The sequence below is a fragment of the Empidonax traillii genome, unplaced genomic scaffold, assembly GCF_003031625.1.
Source record: "Empidonax traillii isolate 1590-97213 ecotype Southwest subspecies unplaced genomic scaffold, ASM303162v1 scaffold4:size3804566, whole genome shotgun sequence".
Taxonomy (NCBI): Eukaryota; Metazoa; Chordata; class Aves; order Passeriformes; family Tyrannidae; genus Empidonax; species Empidonax traillii.
This window is the reverse complement of record NW_020955197.1, coordinates 2,539,483-2,554,977: the sequence shown is the minus strand read 5'-3', so window position 1 is coordinate 2,554,977 and position 15,495 is coordinate 2,539,483. Positions and strand designations below refer to the sequence as shown.

The following is a 15,495-nucleotide window of genomic DNA, read 5'->3' as shown; positions in this document are numbered from 1 at the left end:
GAAAAGCTGCAGCCCATGGCTTGGACAGGGGCACTCTGTGCTGGGTCAGGAACTGGCTGGAGGGCCGGGCCCAGAGAGTGCTGGTGAATGGGGCTGCATCCAGCTGGCAGCCGGTCACCAGTGGTGTTCCCCAGGGATCAGTGCTGGGCCCAGTCCTGTTTAACATCTTTATCGATGATTTAGATGAGGAAATTGAGTCCATCATTAGCAAATTTGCAGATGACACCAAGTTGGGAGGGAGTGTTGATCAGCTGGGCTCTGCAGAGGGATCTGGATAGACTGGAGAGATGGGCTGACTCCAGTGGGATGAAGTTCAACAAGGCCAAGTGCCGGGTCCTGCACTTTGGCCACAACAAGCCCCTGCAGTGCTACAGGCTGGGCACAGAGTGGCTGGAGAGCAGCCAGGCAGAAAGGGATCTGGGGGTGCTGATCGACAGGAGGCTGAACATGAGCCAGCAGTGTGCCCAGGTGGCCAAGAAGGCCAATGGCATCCTGGCCTGGATCAGGAACAGTGTGGCCAGCAGGAGCAGGGAAGTGATCCTTCCCCTGTACTCAGCACTGGTGAGGCTACACCTTGAGTATTGTGTTCAGCTCTGGGCCCCTCAGTTCAGGAAGGATATTGAGGGGCTGGAGCAGGTTCAGAGAAGAGCAACCAGGCTGCTGAAGGGATTTGAGCAGAAGTCCTATGAGGAGAGGCTGAGGGAGCTGGGGTTGTTTAGTCTGGAGAAGAGGAGACTCAGGGGTGGCCTTATCACTTTCTACAGGTACCTGAGAGGAGCGTGTAACCACATGGGGGTTGGTCTCTTCTCCCAGGCAATAAGCCCTAGGACAAGAGGGCGCGGGCTTAAGCTTTGATAGGGGAGGTTTAGGTTGGATATTAGAAAGAAGTTCTTTACAGAGAGAGTGATCAGGATTTGGAATGGCCTGCCCAGAGAGGTGGTGGATTCTCTGTCCCCAGAGGTTTTTAAGATGAGGCTGGATGTAGCACTGAGTGCCATGATCTAGTAATCACAGTGGGGTTGGATCAAGGGTTGGACTTGATGATCTCGGAGGTCTCTTCCAACCCCATTAATTCTATGATTCTATGAATATGGATTAATATTTGGCTTCCTATTCAACTGACCATTGAACTAGGGAAAAGAAAAATTCAGGATTGTGTTTTAAGAAAGGTATCTACCAGGATTTCAAATGTGTGAAAGTTTTGGAGAATTTGTTTCTGAAAGTGTATCTTTTTGGAAGGGTATAGATATGTTAAAATGAATCTGTAAATCCCCACAACATCTTCATAGAATCATAGAATTGTAGAATGGTTTGGGTTGAAAGGGACATTAAAGTTCATCTAGTCATCATGCCACATGAGCCACATGAGCCACCTTTCACTTGATCAGGTTGCTCAGAGTCCCATCCAACCTCTACTTGAACACTTCCAGGGATGGGACATCTCCAGCCTCTCTGGGCAACCTGTTCCAGCCTCTCACCACCCTCACACTAAGAAATTTTTCCTAGCATCTAATTTACATCTACTCTCTTTCAGTTTGAAACCATTCCCACTTGTCGTGTCAGTACATGCCTGTGTAAAAGGTCCTTCTCCTTTAAAGTACTGGAAGACTGTAATTAGGTCATTCTGAGGCCTTCTTATTTCCAGGCTGAACAAGCCTGAGATTTAGCTCAGTTGGTTAGAGCATGGTGCTATATATAACACTGAGGTCGAAAGTTTGATCCCCATTGATGCATCATATACATCAGCCAATTCCCTGTGCATGGTATGGATCAGAGATTACTGTAGGTTCTTGGTTGTTACCACCTGGGTCAGAAAAGACACCATTGTATAGAGAAGTAATGCAGACCACTGCAAGAACCAGAGACTGACTTGTTGTGGATGAAAAGGCAATATCTGTTTTTGTTCCTAACTCATACCAATATTAAGCTTACCTGGAAAAGCTATTTTGCATGCAGTCAGCTAAAACATGGAAAACATGTTCATAAGGATATATTTGCAGAACTGTATATAGACAGAGTTTTTTAAAAATCAAAGACTGTCATTGTAATGCATATTTAGTAAAATATATATATAATATTATGTAATGTTGAGTTTTAATACTTAAGGAACTGTATTCAATTAAAAACTCAGAAGTTATTAGGCTAAATCAACCATAGGTAAAAAGTCCATGCCCAGTGTTATGTTTGTACATCCATGAAAGAAATGAAGAAGCGTTTTAGCTTCCTAATCCACTCCTGATCCTTGCAGTACATTCCAGCTCTGAAATGGGACACAACAGGAAATAGTTTACAGATTTTTTTATGTGAAAGGTGACTATAACTGTCACTTCTATTTAGCCTATATTTTCCTGAGTTTTGCCAGTTTTTTAACCCTTTCAGATAGGAAAGCTTTTAATTTAGCTGTCATCATTCATAGACTACCCACATGAGCTTTGCAGCAGGGAAAAATTATGTGAACAAATTTTGGAAACACTGACTTCCTAAGGACTGTTTTGAGAAGTAATATTACATTATATTTGCATTTATCTTTGGTATAAAGGATCAGTGGACAGCTAAGGGAAAGAGTTTGACACATACAGCAAAGTTATTGGAAAAGCAATCTGCCTTATACAGTGTTAATGAAGGGAAGTATTTCTCCTTTGTGATAAATTGAAGTGACATGCTTAAAAATCCTCCAGTTACTCCCCTAGAGCAAAATCTCTTAATGGGCTAGGTCCAGTTTCACTAAAGATGATCGAGATTCTTAATTGGCTTCAATAAGCTTTGGTTCAAGGCCACAGGAGTCATATGGATCAAAATATTTTTCAGTTATACAGCTGGATGGCAAGTTGTGTCCATGGTGATAATATTTGTATGAGCAGGTCATGTTTGTACTCTGCTGTTTAACTGTGGGAAAAAACATGTTTGTTTTTAATTTCTTTGTCCAATAGACATCTACAGCTTTATAATGTCATGCAGAGGACACTAATGCAATATATTATGCATGCTATCTATGTTCTGTTATGTCATTGGCTTTCACCTCACCTCATCTGTCTATTGAGTCTGGAAGGTGGTTGAGGGGTGATGAGAAGGGAAATACCCTAAATATGTCATAATTACTTAGACATGTTGGTGTGTTTTGAAAAAAACGAGTACTCATTGTTGTGTGTTGCTTTTCTAAAGTAAACTTCCAAAGTGGTTCATGTTAGATTATTTGAATGTGCACAGTTACACTGATCAGCCTCTGCTTTATTATTTTTCCATGTATGATATCAGTACATGGTGGTAATTGAGTTTTATTAAAGAGACACCCTAATAGTCTCATGGAAAAAAACCCCTGTGTCAACTGTGAACTAATTTTTCCTACTCTGATTTTTGTTATCATATTTATTTCACATTCCATCTTTCTCCTTTCTGATTTAATAATTTACTTTCATCATGAAATAAAACTAAGACAGTAGAATACACTACACCACCCCTTGTAACTAAAGAGCTCGCAATCCTGTCCACTCTGGTATTCAGCATCCACATGCTAAACATATAAAACATGTAAAACATGCCCATACCATCAAATTAAGACAAGCCTTTAAATGAAAATACACAGTCATTTATGTATCTTATTTAAGGAATCTGCTGAATGGTATTCCAGTGAGTTTCCTTAACCTGTTTTACTTCTTTGTATGGAAAAATTATAGTGAAAGAATGTACTCAAAATATTTTAACAAATTTAATGAAAATGTTAAAAAGAAAGCTAGCTGCTGAGTATTAGCCTGAACAATTAATATTGTGTGTAATTTAACCTGAGATGGGGAAACAATATTTTCTGAAATCCTTGCTTGCTTAAAGGATTTTCTTGGACCTTTCCTATGAAATATTTTTATTATATTTTCAGAACACAAACCCATGTAACATAACTTCCGTCTGATCCTTATACCTCACTGCAGAGAATTTCTGTACTTGTGTGTACAGAAAAATACATTTTTATACAGCATTTTTAGAAATGTTTCCATTTAAAACATATGCTTATTTATTCATGAGACCCCTAAAACTGCTCATGAAATTCCTAAAACTGTTCAGGTTTGCTAATCAAAGAAAAATAGTGTCACTACTGAAATAAACACCTTTTGAACATCCCGTTATAATTTCAGGAAATAAAATTAATATGAAATTCAGAGCTGTCTTGGTTAATTTGAGATGTGAAGATGTCACTAGACATTGGGTTTTCAAATTGCTTGTTTGCAGCAACTCTTTACAGACTTGGGCAGCAGTTGCTTATGTGATGTAGACATCGTCTCTCACTTCCAAACTCTTATTTAAATAAATAAAACATAATTCCCTTCCCTTTGCCAGTAAAACACAAATCAAAAATAAACTTTCCAAAGGATCCATATACTGTGGTCTGAAATAAGAGGCAGATAAAATAATTTAATTAAGACTTGAAATAAAATCTGAAAAACATCCTCTAAGAACTAGTCCAAAGGATAAAGCACAGAAAAACAAAGAATACAATGCAGACCTTTTTTTTTTTTTTTTCCCTTTTTGTGTATCTTTTGTTTTCCTTTTATGCAAAACCAAATTATGAACTTTGAATGTCCTCTATTCTTTTTTATTTTTTCCTAAGACTCCATCATATCCCCTGCTTCCTGTGAAATGAATAGGATACTGTACATAGTTCTAATCCAAACCAACACCATAGTGCTCCATTAGAGAGAAAATGAGAAAAAGATAGAAACAAACCAATGCACAGTCAAAGGAGATACAGATAAAAGCAAACAGAATGGGTAGTGCTTCTGACTGAAGAAATTCTTTCTTTCTTCAGTTGTCTCTCTTGCACATACACACATATACACAGACATAGACACACATCTACACACTTGATTTATTTGTTAAACAGTGTCTTCCAAACATAGAATTTTGCAAAGTGTAAAGGCAATTAAACAGAACAGCTTGAAGCTGCCAATCACTCCAACTACCAACAAAAGCATCTACTATCAAAGCAAATAATGTAATGTAAAAAAACCCCTCCACATTCTACCAAAGCAAATAATATAAACATGCAAGGAAAAAATATGATCATTTATCATCTGTCGTACCAAATCATATATTTTTCAACACTCCACTCAGAATAGGTGTTTTTGTATCCCAGCACGTTAGTTTGGGGCGAGCATGTAACATGGAAGGTAAAGAGCAATGCAAAAAGTCAGGTTTTCTGCATGTTTTTCTGCTGGCCAGCATACTGGTGCTCCTGCAGTTTGGGGTGGTTTTTTAATTTTTTTTTTTTGGCTTCTGGTGTAAAAATAAATTGAGAATCACAGCTTATCATCACTTAAAGATGCATGTGCATGTGGGTGTTTACTGAAACATGATTGGCTACTATATAAATCAATCTGATAGAGATCAGCCTCATGAAAAAAAAGATAAATCATTAGTCTGTGCTTTTGGAATGTAATTCATTTTAGATAGTGATTATTAATGATTTCATTCCACTGGTACATGTACATGTCTAGACCATGTTTTTGTATAAAGTGTTAAAACACTTCAAAAAAGACCATGAAGAAATAATGACTAAAACTTTGTTATTTCAACATTCCAAGTGTAAAATTTTCATGCAGAAAACTTGGCTTCCCTTAAAGTGAAATTCTTTTCTTCTACATCAATTAGAATTTAGTCCTCTACCGTGCATGTAACATTTGCTTGTTTATTGCTATAAGTTTTTCTCCACTAGATGAAAGGTTCTGTGAAACTTTTCAATTGGACTCATTATAGATTTTATTATATATTCTCAGATTTTTATGGGACGCGGTATGTGAAACTAAGCCATTCATTCAAATATACTGAAATTATTTCTGTTAACTCATCCTGGTTTTGGATTAACCCTTGTTACCAAGGGGAGTTTCTTTTCTTTTGCATTAGTTTGGTTTCATATTAATTGTCAGCTAAAGATGTAATTGTTTTCTTTTATGCCATGAATCATGATGGTGGTAAAAAAATGGATTTTGAAACCATCTTGTGTAGATACCTTATGGTTCCTCACAGCACTGTGAGAAAGGAAGTGAGCACCCTAACACTAAATGAACAACAGTGATTTGTCAAAAACTCACAGCAAATCACTAGCAGAAGGATGTTTGTGAAACACTACCCTCATCTCCTCCTTTTTTTCAGCATGTTTAAATACTCAGTCACACACAGTTTCTGTGCAAGCTGAAATTCAGTCCCCGTGCAAGGACAAATGATATATTCTTAATATTTTCTCTGCAACATTTATTTGGTTTCAGCTTCCTTTGTCTGTCCTTCACCTCTTTTTCAAACTGAACAAAGCATTCTTCCAGAATGCAGTCTCTTCTAAAATAAGCCAGTTTTGACATTATCTAAGCCAGAAAATATAGCTCCCTGAAAAACATCTTAAAATATGAAAACTATTTTATTATGTGCATAGCTAATTGGAAATCAGAAAAACAGAATCTTACTAAACTTTCCAGAGGAATGTACCTTCAGGCTGAGAACAAGCATGGAAAATTCAGGGCCGTTCTTCAAATGTTTACTCTTGCTGATCTCACCTCCCTGTAGAAAGCACAGAGGGGCAAATGAAAGATAGATGAGCACTGTGCTCTCATGGTGGAGGACATCTCAGTCTCCTGAGAAACATTCTAAGTGGAGGAACTGAGTACTACCAAGTTGGGTAAAACCTGTAAGTTCACTATAAAAACACTTCTGAAACTATTTTCTCCAGAGGCCAAGGATTTTGAAGTCTGCACCTTATCTATACTTAGAGATTTTGGGAAGATTTTCTGAGTTAGTATGTCTCTCTCTCTCTGTCTGTCTGTCCATCCATCTCTTTTTTTACCAGGTTGCTCTGAGAGGAAATATTTTGCATCCTGGTGACCTAACTGCTGCTAGCACGTTTCTTTACTGTGTCTCTGTAACTCTCATGCAGAAGGCCTTTAAAGCAAACTCTCAAACAGCAGTGTTTTTCACTCACAGAAATCCTCCAGTTTTGCTGCAGATGCTTTTCTGTCATTCTTTGTATCCCCACTTTCTGCTTATACTGCGGAGTTTCATTCCCATTGGTTTTCAATGAATAGAGAGCTGGAGGAAAGAGGAAAGGAAGGGAAAGGAAAAAAGGAAATTGCAGAGGGAAAATCTGTAATTTTCTGCAATTCCCAAAAGGCACTAACTGCAGTGTCATTTTTAACATGGCCTTGGGGATACTTGTGTTTGAGCAATCACCTTCTTGAAAGTCTTCTGAGGTTGTTTAAATTGGCTTGTTTTAAATGGGTGTAAATTTAACACAGTTACTAAGAATCTGTGTATTAGCCCAAGGATATATTGTTTTTGTATCATTGATTCTGTCATATTCTGACTTTCTGAAGATTACAGTATTGTTTGATATTTTGACAGAAAGCTGACACAACAAACACTTATTTCCAATAAAAACTCCCAAATGAATAAATACAGCTTTGTTGTAGTTATGTAAAAATGAGGTTATTCTAGGAACTAATTGATCATACAGTATGTCTGATTTCATTATATTTTACAATACTGCAAAAACCTGTGCTAACTACTAGTAGGTTGCTAGTGTGTTTAGGCATGTGTAGGCCTGTTTTGCAGAGAGAGGAAAAATCAGGCTTAATTGTTCTGAGTTCTGCAATAAGAATTAAAAGTTACTCTATGCTGAGCACTAGATTTATGGAAGTCTTTGAATGCTACAAACTTTTTTTCCAAACAATGTTTTATAGAATTGCTTTTAAAAACCCGAGAGGGTAAATAATATTCTCAGAATAAACAGAAAAATGCTGACCTTGTCAGATTTAGCTGCTGAAAGCCAAGCTGTTTTAAGACTTGGAGGATCAAGGGTCATGGTTATAAACAACATAGATAAAAAGAGAGAAAGGGAGGAAAAAAGAAAGAAAACTAGAAGTGAAAAAGAACTACACAGTGAATATAAGTAATAAATATGTTGACCTTGACAAGAAGGGAATGAGATATTTATGCAAAAGGCAGGGAAGGGTGAAGAGGTGGCAAAGGGGGAAGAAGAGAAAGTGCAAAAACTGTACTTGTGGAAAAAATATTTCTTAGAGCTTTTTTAAAGCCGGAAATGAGTCACTTTATCTTCATGTGTTTTTGGTTTTGAAAGGGAGGAAAGGTCAAAGCTTCTTTGTTTTAAATAAACTGGTCACTACTTCTGAAGTGTAACATGATAGGCTTCAAGAATCGTAATGAAACTGGTATTTCCCTGACACCCCAGGCTGCAGCACCTCAGCAGTTGTATGGTCACGTATTGTAAGCCCAGGGAGTTTTATAAACAAAGGCATGACAGAGCATGACTTTGCTCATGACCTTCATTCCCTAGTACTCCTGTGTCAGCCATATGGACAGTGTGATTGCTAAACTTGCCACCAGTTATATACTTTCATAAATTTCTGCTGCACACATGGCCCTCCACCATTATGCTCAGAAACATGAACCAGAGCTATTACACTGGGCCCTGTATGACACCTCTTTCCAAAATGACTCTGGTGGGGTAAAGTTTCATAGAAAAAAAGGTGCTGGAGACCATTAAAGTGACACCAGAAATGAAAACTATTGCAAAAAAGGCTGTAGGAATGCTTGAGAAAAAACAACAACAACAACAACAACAAACCATAAAAAACCAAAACCTAAAGACCAGTTAAAAATACACCTCCCAACTCAAATAGAGAAATGCAGGTTTTTAACTAGTCTTTTGGTATAAGTGAGTTTGCTGAGGCCCAGGGTTTACCAGAACCCCCAGTACTGGGAGTTTGTTATGCTTCCCAGATCCTACATCCAGTGTACTCAGCTACACTCAGTTCTAACTGCAGTCCAAGAAACACTTATGGAGGGAAGGGGGTAACAGCAAAGAAATTAGATAACTGAATTTCAGGGGCAATACCTTCAGCACTGTCTTGCACTGAAGGGCCTGATATTCAAGGAGTGTCTTCATGCTGTCCACACAGAAAAGGAAATAGAAGTGTCCTGCATGAGATTAGAAGTCCAAAGAACAGCCCACAAGCAGGACAGGAGAGGAAAGACTCCACTGAAAATAAATAGTAACAAACCCTATCTCCTCTTTTCCTACTGTTCAAATTCTGCTTCTTGCTATTTAAACTCTCATTGCACTATTATTTTGCACAGATGCAAGACTTTTTATCTTTGTCTTGATTCTCATACCACCACCACCACTCTTTCCTTCCTGAGTTTCTTTCCTGACATGCTTCTGGCAACATCTCTCTTCCAGATTGAGAATTCCTTTTTATTTTGTTTGCTAATTCATGCTATCGCTTCATGCTTAAATATGAGATATCAAGCTGTATCTGTTTTACATCACTTCTTTGGTTTTTTTGACCACTTTCCAAGCTTTACCTCTTAGATATTACCCTCAAGTATATATTGAATAACATACATCCAAAGGTTCTTCCCTACATTGCTCCTGTAATTATTTTAGTATTAGACTAAGTGTTTTTAGGATACTCATTTCCTCTTCTGGTATTCATAACATATCTGCTGTAAAAGGCTATTGGTTCCCAGACCACTAGAAGAAACAATGGAAGAGCACACTTATACGGTAATGTGGGGATATGTATCACTGACCACAAAATTGAAAGGCAATTATGGTAATGAAAATTGTGAACTTTCAAAATGACGAGCTTCATTATTCTTCGTGGCATTATTCCCCCAAACTGGAACAATTACTCAGTTCACAGTGAAACTAAACAAAAGGTTACTGATTCATTGGATGTTAGCTGTTTTGGAGCCAGAGTCATGCCTGCTGTTAGAAGTAGCACTTGAAATAGCATATTATGAAGAAGCACCCCAAGAGTCTGGATTTCCTACTTTGACTTTGTTTCGACAGTGAGCTATCTATTGTGCCCACTCCTTTTTCTCTAGCCTTGAATCAATCTACCATTCATTCAAAACTGGTTGATAATCAGAGGTAACCAATTCCTTTCCAGCTTGTTTGACTTTCCCCTCTACTTTTCTACCTATTTGTGTCTGCCCTGCAATTATCTCTCTTTGTACCTGAGAGAAACCACCTTGCCTTTGACTGCCATTCTACTGAGACATCTGAATATCTGAAGGTGCATTGATCACATAAGTATTGTAAAAGTGAAATGAAGTCATTTAACAGAGCAGAATGATAGTTCTCAAAGTGAACTCTACAAACACAAAATATGCCTATAGCTTTGCAGTAGGGAAAAAAAACACAAACCAGCGATAATTTCAACGTGTTTCTTGAGAATGGGGCAGGTAAATCAAACATCCAGCAGTTCAGTGCTGTGTTCAGGTTTCTAACAGACCGAAGAGATTCTTGATCAGAAACCACCCATCAGTGATACTAGGCTGTATTGGAGGTACTAGGGAAGGTATTGGTCTTTATTGTGCTCAGTGAAGCAGGTTGAAACATTGCTTTCTTATCTTCAAACACTTTATGATTGTCTTCAAATAAATTGATGTCGACAAAGCATCACTAAGTCATGTTATTCTGCTTATCTACCAGTTGGGAAAAAAATGAACAAAATGAGAAAATATTCAGACTTATGACAAGCTTTTCTAGATAAATTAATCTGCAGTCCTTCTCTTTTTTATTTTTGTATACCTGCAGAGGAAGAGAGATGCAATGTAAAATACTAGTTTGCTTTTCCTCTTAATTCTAAAAACAACAGACTCATTACAGATTCAGAAAAATTTCAGATATGTCATTGATCCATGCCAATTTCTAAACCTTTTGAAAGTGTCTTTCTTACTGAAAAGTCATCAGATTAAGACTTAAATTGAAGAAGGATGTTTCTGTGACTTAAAGCATTGAACTAGGCCTCAGAGACTCACATTTCAAGTCCTGAAACTGCTACAGACTTATTTTGTGATTTTGGTTGTGATCCAGCAATGCACTTAAATTGGTGTTTAATTTAAAACCCTGGAGTAGTCCTATGAAAGTTAAGCAGAGAGTTAAGTCTTTGTTGAATGGGAGATTTAGTCTGTCTGAGCTCATTTCTCTAGCTATAAGATGGGGTTAATACTTACATTCTGCCACAGTTTATTTTTACAGAAAACCTTCTGGTGCATAAAACTATATCTTCTGATCTGTGCAATACTGAGAACAACTGATATCAGCTGGAGCCTGTAAAAATCACTCTTCTGCAAAGAAATGATAGTCAATGAATTAGCCTCTTATCCTCTGGAAGCGAGTTAATGCTATGAAAATACTATTTGCATTGAGGCTTCATGGAGAGGGGGCAAGGGGGCATTTACCAGTTTCTCCTCACTTGCATCCTTATGGTTTAAGTGTCCCTCTCTGCCTGGCTGCTCTCCCACAATCTCTTGCTGTTAGGTCAGAGAGGAGTCAAGCTGCAGTGCAAGGCAGCTGGCAGACTAATGTACCTACACTAAAGCCTGTAGCTTTTGAAGGAGATTGAATGAATCTACAGCCTTTTGTCTTATTTGTTAATATTTTATAATTTATTTTGATAAGTCTCTTTTCCCCTATAGGCTGTGTTGCAAGGGGACTCTCAAAACCTCATTTATTATTTGACAGGTCTGCACACGCTTCCAAGAATGGATTGTGAAGTTGCTATACTATTCCAAATACAACTAGAAATTTTGTTCACAGACTGAGAAAAAGTGCTTGTGAGTAAGAAGGATGATTAATTTCACAGCAGAACTGAGAGTATGTAAGCAATAAAAATCATCAGTATTTTACTTTAAGGTTTAATTGAATTCTTACAGATCCTTTGAATTTATTCTGGCTACACATATTACACAGTTGCAAGTTTCATTGCATGAGGGACTTTATAAGTAAAAGCATTTATCTTTTCTCTTTAAGATTCTTTACTTATGCAAAATAACAGAGAGAGATCCACTTTGTGCCTGAGTGTGAGACAGCCTACCTGAAATTTCTCAGACAGGCACGAGGTCTCTAAGACCCACAGCCTCTCTCTTGTTCACCTAATTCATCAAAGAACCCATGATCTAGCTTCTGCATTTGGATGTCAAGCAGGAGATTGCCAATTGTCTTGGAAAAGTAAAATAAACAGTTTTTCTACATACGGTAATGCCATTGTTTATTGACTACTTATTCAGCTTAGATGTAATTGCAGCCATTAGGGAAACATAAGGAGCTCAGTGCTTGTCAATACCTGACCTTTAAAATATTCAGTACAATCAGTGTTACACGATGTTTAACAAGCTGGCCTTTTCATGCGGATGCCGCTGTTGTTGCCATGCAAGCAGGAATGAATATGCGGTTCCTCCTCATAAACTTTTTTTTTATGATTTTTTTTTTTTCCTTCATCCATGGTGTTGAAGTAACTCAGAACAAAATAAATCTCAGCACTGAAAATTTAGTTTGGATTCACAATCTTTAGAAAAAGTGAAAAGCAGTTTCATCAGAAAGGGAGAGGAAAAAAAGCTCCAAAACAGCAAAGTGAAAAAGGGCCAGGATGTTAAGTAGTTTAACTGAGAGTATCTTCACGCATTATGACATTTGGCAAATGTAAATCAAGCCACCTTCAGGATGTCACAAGCAAAATTTTCAACAGTGGTTCTGATGACTGAGGAGCTCTTGAAGAATCTCTCATCAGCAGACCATAAAGACTAAAGCACAAGCTATCACTGACTTGCAGATGTTATCAGGATGTGACTTCAGCACAGCTATGGATCCCGATGGAGAGACAAAACTGCAGATGTTTAACACATTATCGTGGAAACTAATTGCAAACTATTCTATTTTAATTATTTAAATTTTGCACAAAAGAGATATTCTGTATCTTCAGCCTCTATTGCTGGTGTGCAAGTTAAAAGTTCCTGTAAATAAAAGCAAACAGCTTTTTCACTGAGCTAATTAAAGCTGTTAATATTTCAGAGCAGACTGATAAATAAGTGTTTCCATTTCAAATTACTCTTTGAAACAAACAAACAAACAACAAAAAAAGGCCAAATATCCTGTGTTCAAAGAATGAAATAATCATCATTACTCTGTTTTAACAGAAGGCAATAAGAAACCAGAATATGTTCAGACAATGACGACTTACTTTACCATGTAGATCAGAAAGAAAAACAAAATAGAAGACAAAGTGACAAAATGAGTTTAGAAGATAAAAGTCCAGTAATTTTAAGTCAGTGTTTGTTGAAAGCACAAAATACAGTAAGAAGACAGTTGTACAAACTTTATTCCTTGTGATTGATTCTGTCTACTGAGCATGATTTCTCTGTATGGCTCTTTCCACAGTTTTCACCAGCCTCAGAAAATTCTGGGAATGCGGAAGTAAGGAAAATTGGGGAAGAGTTGTAAGCAAGCACCAGTTGTGAGGCCACAACTCCTCTATAGCAAATAGGATTTCCCATATTCTTTTGCCAGCTTTTCACTTCCATGGGCTGTACTTGCCAAATTTTAAAAGGCTGGAGGTGAAAGGCTTCTGTGACACTCCTGGATGTGAGGATCACTATTTTTTTAACGAATAAATTAAATAAATAAAAAACCTAAATAAAGCAAAACAATAAAATGAAATAAAATACCTTTGGTGTTACTCCCTCACCAAGCAGTATATTGCCTTCAATATTCAATCGTTTTTCTTGGAGTGTAAAGTGTTCTTGGAGTGTAGAGTTATGGTTGAAATAGGTCAGTTTACTAGTGCCCTCTTCTGCTTTACACTGGTCTCTGCTGCCCTCTCCTAACCTCTGCTCTCCCTCCAGCAGTTTCTGTTCCACTCACTGATCCAGCAGGACCTTGGCCCCCTTAGGTCCCTCATGTCAAACAAGCAGGCATCTATTACATTACATGGCCTGAAGGTAACTGCACAGGGAGAGGAGGGGGGATTGTGAGAGAGAAAAGAAAGAGAGAGAGAGAGAGAAGAGGTGGAGGGGAGAGAGGGAGAGAGTCCTTGGAAAGGCAGGATGGCATCCCTGAGTAAAAATACATCAATCACACCAGTCCAGCTATCTCAATTAACCCTTAGTTAAGCTGGGACCTCCTGGAGAAACCGAAAAGAGTTTGAGGGAATAAGAGATGCTATCTGCCACAAGGATTACCACTCTACATGTGGATCAAAGACAATTCCACATTTTACCCTAGTGATTAGCTGTAATTAAATAAAGTAAGTCTGTTTAAACTTCATTAGCAGCAAGACATTTGCTACAGCAGAGTGGGCACAAATCATCCGTTCTTAATTAAAAGATAATCCACAGGATGACCATAATCTTCTTCTAAAAATACACTGTTTCCCCCTGAAAGATTTCTTCATCAAATAAGGATAAATAACAGTTTCTCTCTGTTTAAGTTATGAAGAAATGGATGCTCCTTCCCATTTGCTTGAATGAGTACTGAATGTGCCTGATAACATCACTTTGGCATGCTATTATCTAAAATGGTAGAATACCTCACTTCAGCAAAGTCTGACATAAATCTTTGAAAACAAAGACATTGCATATGTATGAGCTGAAATAGATATGACAGTGTTGGCACATTAATATTCCTGTCACTGGGAGGTTTCAAACTTTTAAGGAGATGATATCAATGAATTCAGACTGTAGCTGGTGGAAGAGGACAATGTACTGTAGGACAATTATTAATTACGTACAGCCAAACATATTGAAAAAAAAATAATAATGTTCAAAATATATCATGGTGCAGCCTAGAACTCATGACCCCTCTGAGTCCTGTATCTCCATTGTGGGAGGATCAGTCCTAATCATCAGCAAAAGGACAATCACAGTGGTGTGCATGGCCAACATATGTTTTCAATTATCTCATAACAGCCCTCATTAACAGCCTAACTGGATAGCTCTCTGCCTAGTTGCATATTGTCTGAAAATTATTATAATGTTGCATGTAGTGTATCCTCATATAGGATATTCAGTTGGTATTTTTTATTGTTTGATTTGAAAAACCACACCCTGAGGTGAGAGGTGGTAGAGTATGTAAAAGTAGATGTTAAGAAAAAAAGCAGCTTCTCCTCAGTAACAGCTAAGCTGAAAATTTCTGATCTTATTCTGGAGAGCAGGAAAGAAAAGGTGCAAACAATTTTATTTACTGCCCTTTGGACTACTATATACACTGCTTACTCATCTCTATCCCTTGCAATGGGAGTACCTGGACAAACTGCAGGAATTAGAGGTCATAGACATGAAGATTAGATCAGTAAGATCTGTGGGGCAGAGACAGCTCAATGAGGTATCTTGGTGTCTTTTGATCCATAAAAGTAAATGAGGAACATGAAAGCCACTTAATCAGCAAAAGAAAATTCATGCTAGAATCAAACTCAGGATCAAAACTCATGCTTGATTCTGAACATAATTCTACAAGCAGCTTTTTTAATTTTTCATTTTAATTTTTTTCATAAAGACTTGTGGGCAGTGACTACGCAGCCTGAACTAGTCCAGTGACATGCTGACCTTCAGGGTTAGGATAGAAGGGCTGCTTAAAAGCTTTTCCATGTACAATTTTGCTTTTTTACTCTCCAGCTTCCTCCCTCCCTTCCTCCTTCTCTCCCTCCCTCCCTCCCT

The 15,495-nt window shown here is 37.8% G+C and overlaps 1 long non-coding RNA gene across 1 annotated transcript in view; it reads left to right on the top strand.

Annotated features, from left to right (window-relative positions):
- The window catches only part of LOC114073746, a 14,442-nt gene extending 3,641 nt beyond the window's left edge, over window positions 1–10,801 (top strand). Inside the window, exon 3 of the long non-coding RNA XR_003574382.1 lies at window positions 10,673–10,801. This is a non-coding gene — a long non-coding RNA (uncharacterized LOC114073746). The remainder of the gene's footprint in view (window positions 1–10,672) is intronic.
- The last annotated feature ends 4,694 nt before the right edge of the window (window positions 10,802–15,495 follow it).